The sequence below is a fragment of the Apium graveolens genome, chromosome 4 (genome assembly GCF_009905375.1).
Source record: "Apium graveolens cultivar Ventura chromosome 4, ASM990537v1, whole genome shotgun sequence".
NCBI classification, from domain to species: domain Eukaryota; kingdom Viridiplantae; phylum Streptophyta; class Magnoliopsida; order Apiales; family Apiaceae; genus Apium; species Apium graveolens.
In genome coordinates this window covers 125,479,153-125,497,138 of record NC_133650.1, presented here as the reverse complement: position 1 = coordinate 125,497,138, position 17,986 = coordinate 125,479,153, and positions in this window count along the sequence as shown.

Here is a 17,986-nt window from a genome sequence, read left to right as displayed (position 1 = left end):
ATTTTGTATGTGTCAACAATGTAATATAAATAATATTTATATCAATAATTTCAATAATCCATAATTATTATAATATATAATTTATATATATAATTTAATCATTATATAACTAATTAAATTACGAATTATAATCAGTCTGTGCATTGCACGGGTTATAGGCTAGTATATATATATATAATTGTATACACACCCAATATATATATATATAAATATATATTCATTTATTTATAACTACATCTATATTCATGATACAAACATTACTTTACTGAGAAGAAAAAAAGTAGAATATTCATGTATATGTAAGGATATGTCTTCACTTTTGTTATTATTGATAACATGGATTTCTAAACACTTATAGGCTTGAAAAAAATTATGGGTTTTAGGGTTATTTTTGACTATTTTTTGTGCCTCGTTGCGCCTCTCGCCTCTGGGGTCTAGGCGCGCGCATCATTGAAGGCGCTGCGCCTCGGTAAGATTGAAGGCACTGCGCCTCGGTAAGAATTATGTGCTAATAGTATGCATCGGCGCGCCTTTAACAACACTGGGCGAGCTGAGCATTATGTTTGTTCATCTTGAATCAGCACTTTTAGCACTGAATAGGCTGGAGCTCGGGTAACTCGACTCCGCTCGGATAAAATTTGTATATGTTATAAATGAGAAAAAGTTTCTATAAGGAACCCTACCTGATGTAGTGAAGGTAACTGAGTTTTAAGTATAAAAAGTGGATGGAAATTTTTTAATAATATAGGACCGTTCTGTACTTAAAAATACAAAATTAGCCCTTGCTTAACTCTTGTCAACATTTAGTTTTAACCTCATGTTGTTTCCTGGCCATCAATCTATTATAAATAATAAATTATTACTAATTATTTAATTTTTTTAAATAAAAACGTTCAAACATAAAGAGCACTAACAAACATTAAAAATTACAATAATCAAAACCTAAGAAAGAAGTTTTAAAGTTTAAACCTTAGGATTAACAAACTATAGGCCGTGTTGGTCTGGTGGAGGAGATTTTGGCAAGGTGAAACTAAAGAAAGAACATTCTTACTACAGAGCACTAAGTACTTTTCAAGGTTATTAAGTTGCCAAGTCGAGCCTCGGCGCCGGGTACCTTGGAATTGACTAGTCGATAAGTCGCTTGACTAGTCGAAAAAAGTCGACAAGTCGTTTATATATCTATAAATATTTAGAATAATACTGATATGTAATATATGTTAACACAAAGTCAGTTTTATAGTTCAAATGAAACATAATTAAATAGTGAAATCAACGAAACAAGCACAATTATGCATCAAAGTCATCCATTTTAAAGCTTCATGCTCCCCCTCCATCTCTTCCTCGAGTAACACTGCAGAAAAGTGGCAGAATGAATGAATATGTAAAGATATGCAGCATGGAGATTGCACAATTGAGTATATATTTAATTGGATAAATTTAAAACTTTCAAATCGATAGAATCAGTTTATGAATTAAAAATTATAAAACAAATAAAATTCAATTTTTTGGGTAAAAAATAGTAAAAATTTGATTCTCGAATAAAAGATTTTTTTTTTGAAACTAGAATTAAAAAAGAATTAATATTTATTTTTTGTGTAAACAAGTAATGAAAAAAAGTAATGAAATAGATAAAGGAACAGAAAAAGAAAAAAATTAATTTTAAAAAGTTTTTTATAAAACAGAATAAAAAACTCTATGTGTGTCCATATATATAAAACATGTATATATACACGTACACAATAGTCAGAGGAGAGATGAAGAAAAAAGAAAAAGAGAGAAGAAAAAAGAGAGAAAGCCGTCAGAGACGGATCCGGTTAATTGTTGCCGCCCGAACCTTTTCTTTCATTCTAAGATATTAATCGGGTAAGTTTTGGGTTAAACAAAAGCCTATTTCTATTATTTGGGCCGGGTCGGGTACTAGATCGAGTCAAGTAAAACCCATGTACCCAAGAATATAAAGTCGCTCCTCCCGGCGACTAATCGTCGACTTCATAACAATGGTACTTTTATTTAGGGGAATTGAAATGATATTTCTCCTCAATATTAATAATTTTAGTCTTTAGTATTTCGTACAACAGTATTTGGGAGTTGTGTCTGATTTTTTGCTTTTGTTTTTTATAGAATAATGAATAATTAACACAAATCTGAATTTTATATCATATTAATAAATATAATATTAATATTTAAATCATATTTTGATTGATATTTATATGAACAATTATGTGTTCAAAATTATTTTAGAAAATGTTGGACTGAATTGATTTTTAAAATCCGATATATCACTATAAATTGTTTTTAAATGGTATATTTCATTATGGATAAGATTAATATATTAAATATCAATATTGTGTATGTATATTTTTATAATTATGTAGTTTTCTCAAATCGATTCCAATCTCATTTTACAAAATGGATTCCTTTTATTCAATTTTATCTAATTTATCAAAAATTAATTAAATCATAGCATTTTTTTCAAAATAACAATGTGAAATTTGAATATTTGATATTATCAAGTTAGTCTGCTACTAGAGTGAATTTGTGACTGAACACCAATTATTAATTATTATTTGTACATTTATCTCATCATTTATTATAATTTAATTATTTTTGAAATTTTATTTATATGTTTAAATTAGTCTTATATATTTTTCCGTAAGAAAGGTATTAAACTTTGTCATAACCATATATTTGTCTCCAATTCCTCACATTTTTATAAAAACTATTAAATAAAACTTTTAATTTACAAAAACCAAATCTAAGTAAAATATCGAAATTAATAAAACTTCTACATCAACAATTTAAAAAGTAATTTATGATTTTTAAAGTTATGAATGTCTCAATAATTTTAAAAAAAATGGAAATGTTCTTAAAACTCGACTTGAAAAATAAAATAATATAGATTAAAAAGACAAGTGCATGACATGAGTGTTATTAAACCATTATAAGATATAAGATAGAGAATTGGATTTCTAAATTAGTGTTGCATTATTGTAGGCGTTAACTTGTTAAACTATGAGGTGGTTTGGTTGACATCTAAATACCCAAGAACTTGAATTACCGGAAAAGTATCATTTTATAAAGTTGTTTGGTTAACAAAAGTAAGGGAAGATTTCCTTGAAAGTTTCAATTCTTATCAAATATGGGAAGTTGCTAACCCACCTGCCCCCGGTAACTTACACTTCCCATGGTGAATGAGTACCCACATGACAACCAAACAATATTTCTTACTTCCTAACTATTGTAATTTTCATAAGAAATATAACTTACCTAGTAAATAACTTCCTAATACCAACTAAACAAGTAATAATTACCTTAATAGAATCTATATATAAAACACATGCGGAGGGGTTTGCACAATTCAATCGAAAGGCTGAACACTCTTAATTCTATGATGTTGACGATTATTAATTATATAAAATCCTACAATTGTGTAATATGCCGGAAATTATATATTCATAGAGGATTTAAATGGAAAAATTAATATAATTTGTAATGATACTACTAATATTTTTTGTTGTAGTCGTTGAAGTGAAAATGAAAATGTAGATGAGGTTAATCCACTACTAGAAAAAACATCTTAGACATCGGTTTTTAAACGATGTCTATGTAAAAAATGACTGATGTCTTCACGACTAATGTTAAAGGTATTTTTTCATAGACATCGGTTTTTACCCGATGTCTAAAGCATTCTTACACAACGTTTAGGGAAGATTTTTGATGTCTTATTCAAGTCAAATTTAAGATTAGACATCAATTATTTATATGTGACCGTTGTATAAAATATGTTTCAACATCGGATTTATTAATATAATCGATGTTATTTCATAAATAGACATCGATTTTTAATCTAGAATATGTATTAAACATGGTTTAACAACAAACATTTGAATTTATACATATAATATCAAAAAACTAAGCTAACATAATTGAATTACAATACTCAAACAACTATATCATTAATTAAAAAATTCAATACAAAATCAACAAATAAGCTTAATTATAAACCAAGTATTGCTTAGTACATTTTCATGACTAAGCTGCCTATCAATAAACATTAATTGTTCTCCTCAAACTGAAAATTATAAAACTCTTGTATCGGCATGGTCAAAACCTGAATCAAGTTTATGTCCATGAACCCAAAAAAATAAGTTATACAGTCAAAAGTCATTTGATAAATCATTGCCTCATCAATTCTAGGAATTGCATTTGATAAATCCAGTATAAAACCATCTATTCCAACAGTGTACCCTTCATCTTCATGCTCCATTGTAGGATCCGCCTCCTACAAAACAACAACCAGGAGATGGTAAACATGCTACCAAAACTGATTTACTCAAGTGAATAAACCGGCCACCAAGTAGATTTGAGCAATAGGTAGATTATAGCATTATTAAGCAATTTAATAGAAATAGCAATCAACAATTGTAAGTAAGTAGTGCGTACAAACTAATGTAATGGATGGAAATTTAAAGAAATTTTTACCTGTATTTTCGAGGACATACATCCCACGTCTATTGTTTGGACAGAATCTGAGACTTCACAATTCAAAAACAAAAGAAACTTCTTTGATAACAATTGGTACACCGTCTATTTATTCTAGTTCTGGAAGTTGCATTTCAGTTCTGGAAAATTAAATATGTGATCGATATTTACTAATTGACAGTGGCTTTTTTGGCTAGTAGACATGTCTAACTTGGTATATGGAATATTTTTAGTGTCTGGACAGAAACTGGTAGTGTTTTATATTTACTAATTGACAGTGGCTTTTTTGGCTAGTAGACATGTCTAACTTGGTATATGGAATATTTTTAGTGTCTGGACAGAAACTGGTAGTGTTTTAGTAGTCATCTTATATCAGATGTTCATCACCAAAACCAATATTAAAGGCTTTATATCATACGAAGGGTAAGAGAGCGAATAACTGTAAAGATGTGATGGCAATTATATTCATTATTCATTATTTGTGCACCTTTCAATATAGAACGCACCTCCATAGCCATTGTAGTTGCCAATAAAGCTTCACATTGATCAAGCATGCCTCTTTCTTGTGCTGCTACATCAGCAAGTTCGGAAAATAGAGAATTCCTCCCTTCAACCTGCAAGTCCATGAAAAGAAAAGAAAAGACCATCTTTAGCAACTTGAGTGGGAATGATGGATTGCCTCATTAAGATGCATCTGGTATACAAATTTAATCAAGATTACATGAGCTGGTCTAGTTCTGCTTGAGGCCCCAATATTACTGGATGCTCGTAACTGGTCCAGTTCTGCTTGAGTCTTGAACTCCTGAATTCGTTTAGCAAGTTTGTCTTGCTCAACAGTTGCACGTTCTTTAGATTGTTGGGCATACACCTCAACACCTGACACACGAATATGTAATGCTTAAATAATTTATCCGCAAAGGACGTGAATATAAATCATTAAGCAGGGTGGAAATGATGTGAAAATAGTGATTATGAAGGAAAACCATTTATGCTATAATTATATTTAAACACCATTTGTGGCATTTATGCAAATCACTGCCCCTAAAAATCACAATTATTTTTCAAATGGGCACAATCAGTTTAAGGAGTAAATATCCGAAAAACTACTGCAGTTCAGGATTTCCTTTCACACTATTGTACTGCATATCTTCTATTTTTTAGATAAACAAAATGATAAAACTAATACAGTGTAACAGAAAATATTAGAAGTTTATGTAATCTATTATGTATATTAAAGAATCTTATTAGGAATAGTACAAACACAAAGTTACAACACTAGTTTACCGTGCATAATATGTGCACTAGGAAGCTGCAATTAAATATGGATGAAACGACAAGCGATAGGAAATTGTATAACTTTATTACACTGCATATACTAAATTTAAATGTGTATTGGAGATCTTTGTGGCTAAGATGAAGCTGCACAAAAATCACTCACACTGAATTTCAGGAAAAGTGGCATACACCTATATAGAGGAAAGTAAAAGGGCGGTCTACATCCTTACCTCTACTGATATCCTCATTATATTATATGGTTATCATGTCATATGCTTCTTCTTATTTCCACATCTTAGCTTTTCATTTACTGTTAACTCATTCTCTTTTCCTCCAGCAGGTAAAGAAATTTAAATGGGTCATGGTCCTTCCATATTCAAATTTCAACTAAAGAACTCAAATGAATTTATCTTTCTATGTCATATTTAAGTATTTCTTAGAAGAGTAACAAAGTTAAAAAAAATTCATTAGGAGATGTTACACATATAGCTCTGATAATTGACAAGGCAAGAGATAAATGAACGATCACAAAATCTGCTTTACAACATATTGGTGATTCAGGAGCATCGAAATCGAGAAGACTATTTAAAGTTATAAATGAAAGCATGATTGAACTATGAGACTACCTTTCAGGACAGAAGCAGAGGGAAGTCTCTTCAACTTCAGAAGAAGAACACATGTCACGTTTTGAAAGCTTGCTAATAATAAGACCGACTTCTGCTAAGCCTGAGAAGTCCAAGCCATTTAGAAACTAGCCCACGACATAGTTTTAAAAAAAAGATCTTTTACTATTATCACCTTGAATGGAAGGAAAATCAGGGTCTTTAGGTGCAACATCATCAAACGCAAGCTCAGTAAAATTTTATATACACATTGTAGGGTAAACTTTTAAGACAGTGTTTCTACAAGGAATATGAATATATATATATATATATATTAAATAACGATGCAGGGATACAATCTTCTATTATTGTGCTCATCTCCCTTAAATAGTTTGAAACAAGGGATATGCTGCCCATGCACACCTAGATAGAGCACTGCTGAATGAAACTAACCAGCGAGCATATTCCCGAAGAGTACACAAGAATACTGTGTGCGCATATTGGAGAATATGCAGTGTTCTCTAGAGCCCCATTGCCAATTCTCTCAATGTAAATAGCTGTGTGTGAGCCTCAAATTCCAAAACCAAGTCAACAAAATTATAACCCATGACCTCAAGGTGTTGAACTGAGTCTGCGGATGAATTGCATAATAATGTAGTAACAAAACTGGTATCACAGTCCAATACAAATATATCATCTGTAATAAAACAAAAACACCAATTTCCATAAAAGTCAATGAAACACACATATACACAAGATCAAAATAAAAAAGGCTTACCTAGTGGCTGGGCTGAACAAGCGCAAAGATCTCTATTGGGAAACTTAGTAATAAACCAAACCCAAATTTTATGAAAATACAAACCTTTTGAAACTCAACTAACCTTCAAAACTGTTAAAAAGGGAAAAAATAAGATTTAAAAATCAAACCCAATAATAATTAGGAACTAAATCGAGATGTTAACCAAAACCTGTCGAACAAGTTAAGCAAGCTGGTTTCTTGAGAAATTAGGGTTCTCAAAGCTCGAGTTTGATTAATCAAAGATTTTCTTAAATTTAGGGTTTAATTGAAATTCTAATTACAAATAATGTGAGATGGCGAAAGATAATTTGAGATAGGGAGATAGTAAGATAAAGAGAGATATGAGAGAGAACCAGAGGAGGGAGACGAGAGAGGGAGACCAGAGAGGGAAGGGATAGTGAGATGAGAGAGACCAGAGTGAGGTGAGGAAAGGGGAAAAGGAGGAACATAATTTGGAAGGGGAAAATAAAAGGGGGGATTTTTTTGTTAAGGGGGAAAGTTTGGGGAACAAGGGGGAAAGTATGCTTTTGAATTTTTTAAAATTGATCTTCGACAACGGTTGTAATTTCAAACTGATATCTAAGAAAATTCAACAACGGTTATGTCATAAACCGATGTATAATTCATGTTTTCCCATTTTAAAAAAAACTATTAATAATGATTTTTTTTAGAGACCGATGTCTAATATATGCAGTAACATCGTTTTAAAAATAACCGATGTCTAAAAGAACTTTAACATCGGTCGTCTGAGCAACCGATATCTAAGGACCAATGTCTATTAACAGAATTCTAGCAGTGATCCAGAGTTAGAGTGGTGTCATGAAATTGAGGGATGTTTGATTCAACTTTTAAATTATATGTGGAATGCGGTTGTATTTGTGGTTTTGATTGTCGCCGGTCTACTGAAAGGAAGGATATAAATGGGAATACTATCAAAAATATTTTTTGTGTTCAAGAACATGAAATATTGAGACGTTGACTACAGATGGTTTGAGTGTACACACAGGCGCATAATAGAGTCATGTAAGTGTAATTGCCCTGCTAAGCTTGTCATGGAATTAGTCGATGGTATTGGATTCTCGGTTAAGAATTTCATTGAAAAACACAACTACTCATTTACCGAGAAAGATGGGATGCAGTTCCTACGGTGTAGTATGTCGCTAACAGATTTTCAAAAAAATACTATGGATTGTGTAAAACTTAACATTGGGGCTACACTAGCTCATGCAATATTAAAGTCAATGTTAGGTTCATATGAAAATGTGGGTGCGACTGTTGTAGACTTTAAAAACTTTGCACGTGATATTAAGGCGAATACCGGAAAGCATGATGCCGATATGATCTTTCAGAATTTTAAAGATATACGAGAGTCCTCTGATAAAGAATTCAGATTTGAGTATAAAACTGATGAGCACAATCATTTGACTTACTTATAATGGGCTGGTGGTATAAGTAAAAGGAACTTTCAGGTTTTTGGCGATGTGTTTTCTTTTCATGCAACTTACCGTACAAACAAGTAAGGGAAGGTGTACATGTTTTACTAACTTTCTTCTTTTAATTAGGACATATGAAACTACAATATTATTGTTTCGTTTAGTATGGAATGGTTTTTATGCCACTTATTGGAATAGATTACCATTTGAAGACTATGACAATCGCATCAGCATTGCTTGCAAAGGAAGACAATTGCTATTATAAATGGGCTTGTTAAACATGTAAAAAAATCCTGGACATCTCACAAATGCATTGTAATAAATCAAGATCCAGCAATGAAGATAGCGATGGAAGAATGTTTTCTCACCTTTAACATTGACTCTGTATGTCGCACATAATGAAATTTTTTCCAGCAAATGTATCATCTTTTTTTACATTCCATTACTTATATATTATTTTTATCAAAACCAAAGGTATTATATACAGGTAATGAATGTAAAAAAGATTACACCTTTACTGGAATTTTTTTCATTAGGTGCCACATATAGAGCGATGTTTAAGGGTGGGAAAACATTCTTCGATCGCTATCTTCTTCCCTAGATCTTGATCTGTTACAATGCATTTGAAAGATGTCCCAATTATTTTTTAAATGTTTCACAAGACCATTTATAATAGTCATTGTCTTCCTTTGCAAGAAATATTGATGCGATTGTTACACTCTTCTGGTGGTTATCTATTTCAATAAATGGAATAAAAACCATTCCATACATGTACGAAATAAAGATATCGTAGCATAATATAATTTCATATGTCGTAATGAAAAGAAAAAGTTAGTAAAACATGTACACTTGCCCTTATTTGTATGGTAAGTTGCATCAAAAGACATAACATCGCCAAAAACCCAAAAGTTCCTTCTACTTATTCCATCAGCCCATATTAAGTGAGTCAAATATTTATGCTCATCAGTTTTATACTTAAATCTGAATTCTTTATCAGAGGACTTTTGGATATCTTTAAATTTCTGAATGATTATATTCAGCATCATGCTTTCCAGTATACGCCTTTATATCATGTGCAAAGTTTTGAAGTCTACAACAGTCGCGCCAATATTTTCATATGAACCTAACATTGACTTTAATATTGCATGAGCTCGTGTGGCACAAACATTAAGATTTGCACAATCCATAATATTTTTTTATAAAAATCAGTTAGCGACCTGCTACTAACACGACAATACCATTGACTGATTCATTGACAAGCTAACACGACAATTACAGTTACATAACTCTATTTTGCGCCTACGTTGTTAGATATATTTGATAATATCATGGCTAATATGATTTATGTTTAGTTTTCAGATCTTACATAAACAGGATAAATCAGTAGTTACTGGAAATCAGGACTTAAGGATATCAATACTTATATTATCAGGAGATAATCATCAGAAGATGGATATCAGAACTTAAGTGCTGAAGGATGTTCAGATAAGGACAGTAGCTGTTTAAAGGAAAGAAGATCGAGATAAACATAAGAAGAGATATGCATGAAGAAGGAATTCTATGAAGAATAGAATACTTGGAAGAAAAGATATCTGATTGATATATTTTAGGAAGCAGAATTATATTCCATATCAATTAGAGATTATCTTGTAACTGTGTAGTATATAAACACAGACATAGGGTTTACACTATAAGTGTTATTATATTTGAGAAGATTATTCATTGTAACCCTAGCAGCTCTCGTGATATTTGTTCATCACTGAGAGGTAACAGTTCCATACTGTAACAGAGTTTATTGTTTCAATAAAGTTTGTTTTCTGTTACTTGAGATATTAAAGTTCGATTTGATTGTACTTTACACTGTATTCACCCCCTCTACAGTGTGTGTGTGACCTAACAAGTGGTATCAGAGCCGATCTGTTAACGCACATACAGTTAAAGATCCAAACACAATCATGTCTGACACAGAAACTCCAACTAAGCTTACCAAAACTGAAGAACCACCAAAGACATAAATTCAAAGTCGGTATGAGACCATCAGAGTTCCCATACTGAGACCATCTGAATATCCCATATGGAAGGTGAGGATGACCATGTTCCTAGAAGCAACAGATCCAGAATATCTTGATAGAATCAAGGAAGGGCCTCACAAACCAACCAAGCTCGCAGTTGCAGTTGCAGGTGAAGCAGCAAAGACCGTACCAAAGGAGAAAAGTGATTATACTGCTGAAGACATCGCATCAATTGCTAAGGATGTTAAGGTACGACACTTACTGCATAGTGCCATTGATAATGTAATGTCAAACAGGGTAATTAACTGCAAGACTGCTAAGGAGATATGGGATGCTCTGGAAACAAGGTGTCATGGAACTGATACAATTAAGAAGAACAAGAAGACAATACTCACTCAAGAGTATGAACACTTTGACTCAAAGGCTAATGAGTCATTGACTGACTTATATGATAGATTTGTCAAACTCTTGAATGATTTATCATTGGTTGATAAGGAGTACGATCTTGAAGATACAAACCTTAAATTCCTGTTAGCTCTTCCTGAATGCTGGGATTTGAAGGCAACAACAATAAGAGACAACTACAATCTTGATGAAATAACTCTTGATGAAATTTATGGAATGCTCAAGACTCATGAACTTGAGATGGAACAAAGAAGCAAGAGGAAAGGAGGAAAGTCAAGGACAGTTGCTCTTAAGGCTGAAGAAGAATCCCCCAAGGCAGCTACCTCAAGGAAAGACAAGGGTAAAGCTCTTTTCACAAAGTCTGATATTGAGTCATCAAGTTCTGAAAGTGATGATGACTCAGATTCTGAAAGCTTGCCTGAGACTGATGCTGATGAGGAGATGATGAAGCTGTGTGCTCTTATGGTAAAAGGGATCACAAAGATTGCATATAGGAAGTTCAGGAAGGGAAAGAAGTTTTCCAGGAAAGGCACAAGTTCTGATAAGAAGAATTTCTATAGATCTGAGGGCAGAGGAGGAAAGTCTGATAGAGGAGATTATACCAATATCAAATGCTATAACTGTGGTGAGAAAGGCCACATATCTCCTGATTGCAAGAAAGTGAAGGGTGACAAAGGCAAGGCTCTTGTCACAAAGAAGAAAAGCTGGACAGACACCTCAGACTCTGAAAGTTAGGAGAACTATGCTTTGATGGCAAATGCTGATAAAGAAAGTGCTGAGAGCAGTTCTGAAGCTGCTAAAACAAAGGTACCTCGGACTACTTATGCTTTTCATACTGATGATATTAATGAGTTGAGAAGATATCTTAAAACCATGTTTGTTAATTATAGAGATCAAACTTTAACATGTGAAAGATTAACTTCTGAAAATCTTGCTTTTAAGAAAAGAAATGATTTCTTAGAAATAGAGTTAGTTATGTTCCATCAAACTCAGAAGGATAGAGATGATGCTTTTTATGTTAGGGATTGAAGTGCTAAAAATGAATGAATCTCTAAAAACTTAGTTAGAAAAGGAAAGAGAGATTATCATGACTTGGACTAACTCTGGCAGAACAACTCAAAATTTGCTAAGTAGTGAAAATTGGAAAGAGGGCTTAGGTTATGGAGAGGATAAGAATGATAAAGGAACTGTAGAAATTAAGCCTGTTGTTAAGCAAAAGCCAAAATTAAAACCTGTTAAGTTTGTAACTGTAAAGTCTGATAATGAGAAATCAGAAGTTAAAGAGGAATTAACTTCTGACAAACTAAAACACGAAAACACAGCTGAAGTAAATATAGGCTTAATGACTAAGAAGCAGCTTAAGCATAAGCTGAAAAATGTTAAGAATGCAAACAAGGTAAAATCACCTAGGAAAAATAGGAATGGAAAGGAAGGTATGAATAAAAGCAATGATTATAAGCCTGTTCCTGATGCTCCTAGGAAAACGTGTCATAACTGTGGAAGTTCTAACCATCTGGCTTCTTTTTGCAGGAAGAATAAGAACATAAACTCCTTACCTTTAAAATCAGGAGTTAAGAGTCAGTCTGTTAGATATAAACCACAAAATCCTTGTTTTCATTGTGGTAGTTTATGGCATTCCATTTATACTTGTAAGGAATATCATAGTTTGTACTATGATTATTATCAAATAAAACCTTCTTTGAAGAAAGTTTTCATTGTTCCTTCTAGTGTAAATTCTGATTCAAAGTCTGATAGTGTAAGTTCTGATAAGAAAAATGTTAACATAAACTCTGATGCTAAATCCGCTGCAAATGTTAACAAACTTGATAAGGCCAAAGGATCCAAGCAAGTCTGGGTCCTTAAAACTAATCATTAGTGGTCTTTGTGATTGCAGGGCAATAGGAAAAATATTCTAGATCTGGACAGTGGATGTTCAGGACATATGACTGGAAATAAAGCCCTGCTATCAGACTTTGTGGAAAAAGCTGGCCCAAGTGTTTCTTATGGAGATGGCAACATTGGAAAAACATTGGGATATGGCAATATCAATCTTGGGAATGTCATCATTAAAGAAGTAGCTCTGGTCTCAGGACTTAAACACAATCTGCTGAGTATAAGTCAAATCTGTGACAGAGGTTATCATGTTGATTTCTTTGAAGAACACTGTGAAGTTGTGAGTAAATCCTAAGGCAAAGTTGTTCTGAAAGGATACAGGCGTGGTAACATGTATGAAGCTAAGCTTTCAACAAGTACTGATGGTTCTGCAATCTGTCTGATGAGTAGAGCATCAATTGAAGAAAGCTGGAATTGGCACAAGAAACTCTCTCATTTAAATTTCAACAATATAAATGAGCTGGTCAAGAAAGATCTTGTGAGAGGACTGCCAAAGTCAGTATTTGCTCCTAATGGCCTTTGTGATTCTTGTCAGAAGGCCAAACAAAGAAAATCTTCATTTAAGAGCAAGACTGAATCATCAATTCTTGAGCCTTATCATCTACTACATGTTGATCTATTTGGTCCAGTGGATGTCATGTCTATTGCAAAGAAGAAATATGCGCTGGTCATAGTGGATGAGTTCACCAGATACACATTGGTGTATTTCTTGCACACAAAAAGTGAAACTGTATCTATCTTGATTGATCATGTCAAACATCTGGATAAATTGGTCAAAGATTCTGTGAAAACCATAAGGAGTGATAATGGCACTGAGTTCAAGAATTTGATAATGGAAGAGTTCTGCAAAAACCATGGAATTAAGTAGGAATTTTCTGCTCCTGGAACTCTATAGCAAAATGGAGTTATTGAAAGGAAGAATAGAACTCTCATTGAAGCTGCACGTACAATGCTTGAAGAAGCAAAGCTTCCAACCTATTTCTGGGCTGAAGCTGTGCAGACTGCTTGTTTTACTCAAAATGCAACACTCATTAACAAGCAAGGAAAAACACCATATGAGATGGTGAAGAAAAAGAAGCCAAATATGAAGTACTTTCATGTATTTGGATGCAAATGTTTTGTTCTTAAGACTCATCCTGAACAGCTATCCAAATTTGATCTAAAAGCTGATGAAGGAATTTTTGTTGGATATCCAATTTCCACAAAAGCCTTCAGAGTCTATAATTTGAGAAAAAGAGTGATCATGGAATCTATCAATGTCTCCTTTGATGACAAGAAGATTACTGGACTTGAAGATTTTATTGATCATGATCCGCTGAGATTTGAAAATGAAGACTCAAATTCTGATACTGAAAATCCTGACAATCTAAGTCCTGATAATGCCAACTCTGATGGATTAAACTCTGATGTTATTGAAACTGTGGTGACTACGTCAAAGAAAGATGCACCTATGCAGGGGGAGCATACTCAAGATCTTACCACATCTCAAGAAGCATCAGAACATACATCTGGCTCTTCAAGTTCTGATAAGCCAAGTTCTGATAGTTCTGAAAATCTAAATTCTGAAGAATACAACTCAGAGAGCATAGTTTCAGGGGGAGCATCAGAAAATGAAGTTGAAGACAGCATGGATCATGGGGGAGCATCCAGTTCTAGAGAAAACCTTCCATCTGCAAGGAAGTGGACTAAATCACATACACCTGATTTGATAATTGGAAATCCTGATGCAGGTGTCAGAACTAGAACAGGTACTTCAAATGAATATCTTTACAATTCTTTTCTCTCTCATACTGAGCCAAAAAAAGTGGAAGAAGCTCTTCAAGATGCTGATTGGGTGCAAGCAATGCAGGAAGAGTTAAATGAATTTCAAAGAAACAAAGTCTGGACCCTAGTGCCAAGACCAAAGAATAGATCTGTTGTTGGTACAAAGTGGGTACTCGGAAACAAAACTGACAGTGACGACATAATTATAAGGAATAAGGCAAGGCTGGTTGTAAAAGGATATTCTCAATATGAGGCAATTGATTATGATGAAACATTTGCACCAGTTGTTAGGTTAGAAGCCATAAGGATATTTTTGGCTTATGTTGCTCACAAAAAGTTTACTGTCTTTCAAATGGATGTGAAAAGTGCTTTTCTCAATGGAGAATTGGAGGAGGAAGTATATGTTGAACAACCTCCAGGCTTTGTAGATTCCAAATATCCAGATTATGTCTACAGGCTTGATAAAGCACTTTATGGACTTAAGCAAACTCCCAGAGCATGGTATGAGACTTTAGCTCAGTTTCTTCTGGAAAGTGGATTTAACAGAGGAACTATAGACAAAACACTATTCTACCTTAACCATGGAAAGGACTTACTTCTGGTCCAGATTTATGTTGATGATATCATTTTTGGGTCTACAAATGACAGACTTTGCAAGAAGTTTGCCAAACTGATGCAGTCAAGGTATCAGATGAGTATGATGGGGAAACTTAGCTATTTTCTGGGCCTTCAAGTCAAGCAGAATGAAGAAGGCACTTTTATTTGTCAAACTAAGTACACCAGAAACTTGCTGAAGAAATTTGGAATGCAAGATTGTTCAAGTGCATCCACTCCCATGGCTACTGCAACAAAACTGGATAAGGATACTGGTAAATCAGTACATATTACTGATTACAGAGGTATGATTGGCTCTCTACTCTATCTAACTGCTAGTAGACCTGATATCATGTATGTTATCTGTCTTTGTGCAAGATTTCAAGCAGATCCAAGAGAACCTCACTTAACAGCTGTGAAAAGAATATTCAAGTATCATAAGGGAACAGCTGATCTGGGATTGTGGTATCCCAGAGAATCAGATTTTAAACTAATAGGTTACTCAGATGCAGATTTTGCAGGTTGCAAAATTAACAGGAAAAGCACAAGTGGAAGCTGCCAATTTCTTGGAGGCAGATTGGTTTCTTGATTTAGCAAGAAACAAAAGTCAATTTCCACATCAACTGCAGAAGCAGAATATATTGCTGCAGGAAGCTGTTGTGCACAGATTCTTTGGATGAAGAATCAGTTACTGGATTATGGGTTAACATATTTCAAAATCCCTATTTACTGTGATAATCAAAGTGCTATTGCTATGACAGGTAATCCAGTTCAACACTCTATGAAAAAGCACATCAGCATCAGGTACCACTTCATCATGGAACATGTAGATGAAGGTACAGTGAAATTGCACTTTGTTCCAACAGATCAACAACTAGCATATATCTTCACAAAACCATTGTGTGAAGCTACTTTTACAAGATTGGTAAATGAACTTGGAATGGTTTCAGGTTCTTTCTCTAAATCTGCTTAGTTTTGTTCTGATGCATCAGACTTTATGATCAGTATTTACAAAATTTAATCTCTTTGTGTATTCTGTGCTTAATTGAAAAATGTGTTTAAGTACTGACTGTTGTCTGATCAATGTTTCTAAACTCTGATAGTGATATGTCTGTTTAGGTAACTATTCAATCCTAAGAGGATAACTGTTCTAGATGCTGACCTAGTAGTCTTCAATAAACAAGGGATCCCATGTAAGAAGTAATTATTACTGTGGAAATCTATTGACACAAGAAAATTCTGATAATTGAGCTTAGTTGAGTTTACTTGGTCTATCTTATTACTAAGTCACAAACTAGAATATTGCTTCTCATCTGTTAAGTTTTGATGCTAGTAAATCTGTTGAATGTACTAAGTGATGATAAACCTCTGTTATCAAAAGAAAAAGAAAATAATCATGGATTAAAATCAGGTACTCCTTTGAGATCTAGAGTAAAAATGTGGAAGGGACGACCCAAGTGCATTGCTGGTATTAAGTAAATATGCATTAGAAAAGCAAAATATTTTCTTGGTGACTTTTCACACTCTATGATTACTGGAGAAATACTCTGATAATAGCATAAATTCTGATAAACAGTCGTGACTCACTTACACTGAGAAGCCACTGTAAAATGGAATTTAAAAAGATGCACAGAATTAGCACAAAATAGTTGAGGTGGACTCAAGCATGAACTCATTCAACAGTAGGTTTCAGAATAATGACAGCTCTTTAACAAAGTTTTAATTATGCCTTATTTCTAAGATGTACTGAAGTGAATCAGACTTTACTCCTTGTCTGATATTTAGCTTAATGCACACACTAACCACTCCATATAAATGATAAAAATCACTGTGGTGATCTACGTTGTTTTAGATGAACAGTCATTGTGTCATATTGCTAGGCATTCCTTTTTCGAGTTAAGAAATTATGTTCTGATGACTGTTAAGTTCTGATATAAGTCTAAGTTCTGATATTACAGTCTGATTCTTTACTTGACTTATTTGTGGATAAAATTTGACAACAGTCTCAGTTTAAACCAGAATATGTTGAAGTGGAAGATTAATAGTCACTATAGTTAGGGATAGTGGTACTCGTACATGAACAGTCAACTTTTACTTGCTTCTTGTGCGCATTAAACCATGTTTTCTCTTTCCAATGAATGTTTTTCTTTTTCCAAGTCTGGGGAGACGAGGTAGAATTAATTCTACCTGTCAGCATTAAATTTCTTTGCGTCTCCTGGCATTCTCTTGCCTATATAAGCAACCACTTCACATCAGCCTTCCCATCAAATCTTTTATCATAAACTCACCTTCATAATCTTTATATCAAAAACATCATGGTCAATTACAACATATTTTTGAACTACGAAACATTCAACATGGAGCTGAGCTGTGCCGATTGGCAGCAGGAATGGCACGTTACTGCCATTTCTGATGAGATATGGGACTCCGTTCCCCAGGAGGTACTTACCCACCTCCTGTTCTTCTACATGGACTACCATCACCATCTGGAGTGATTGGAGGAGGAAAGGCTGGAAGCTCTCCGCCAGCAAGAGCGAATCATACGACTCGCTATTCTGTTTGTCGAGAGTAGGAAGAAGAAATGATTTATTTTCTTCTTCCTATTTTTCTTCATCATCAGCCATGCCCTGCTTCTTGAGCTAGGACAAAGGCTGTTGACGTTAGGTTTAGCAGCTTAGGGCAATCTTGTAAAAAGTTCTGATGTAATTTAAATTTCATGAATGTATT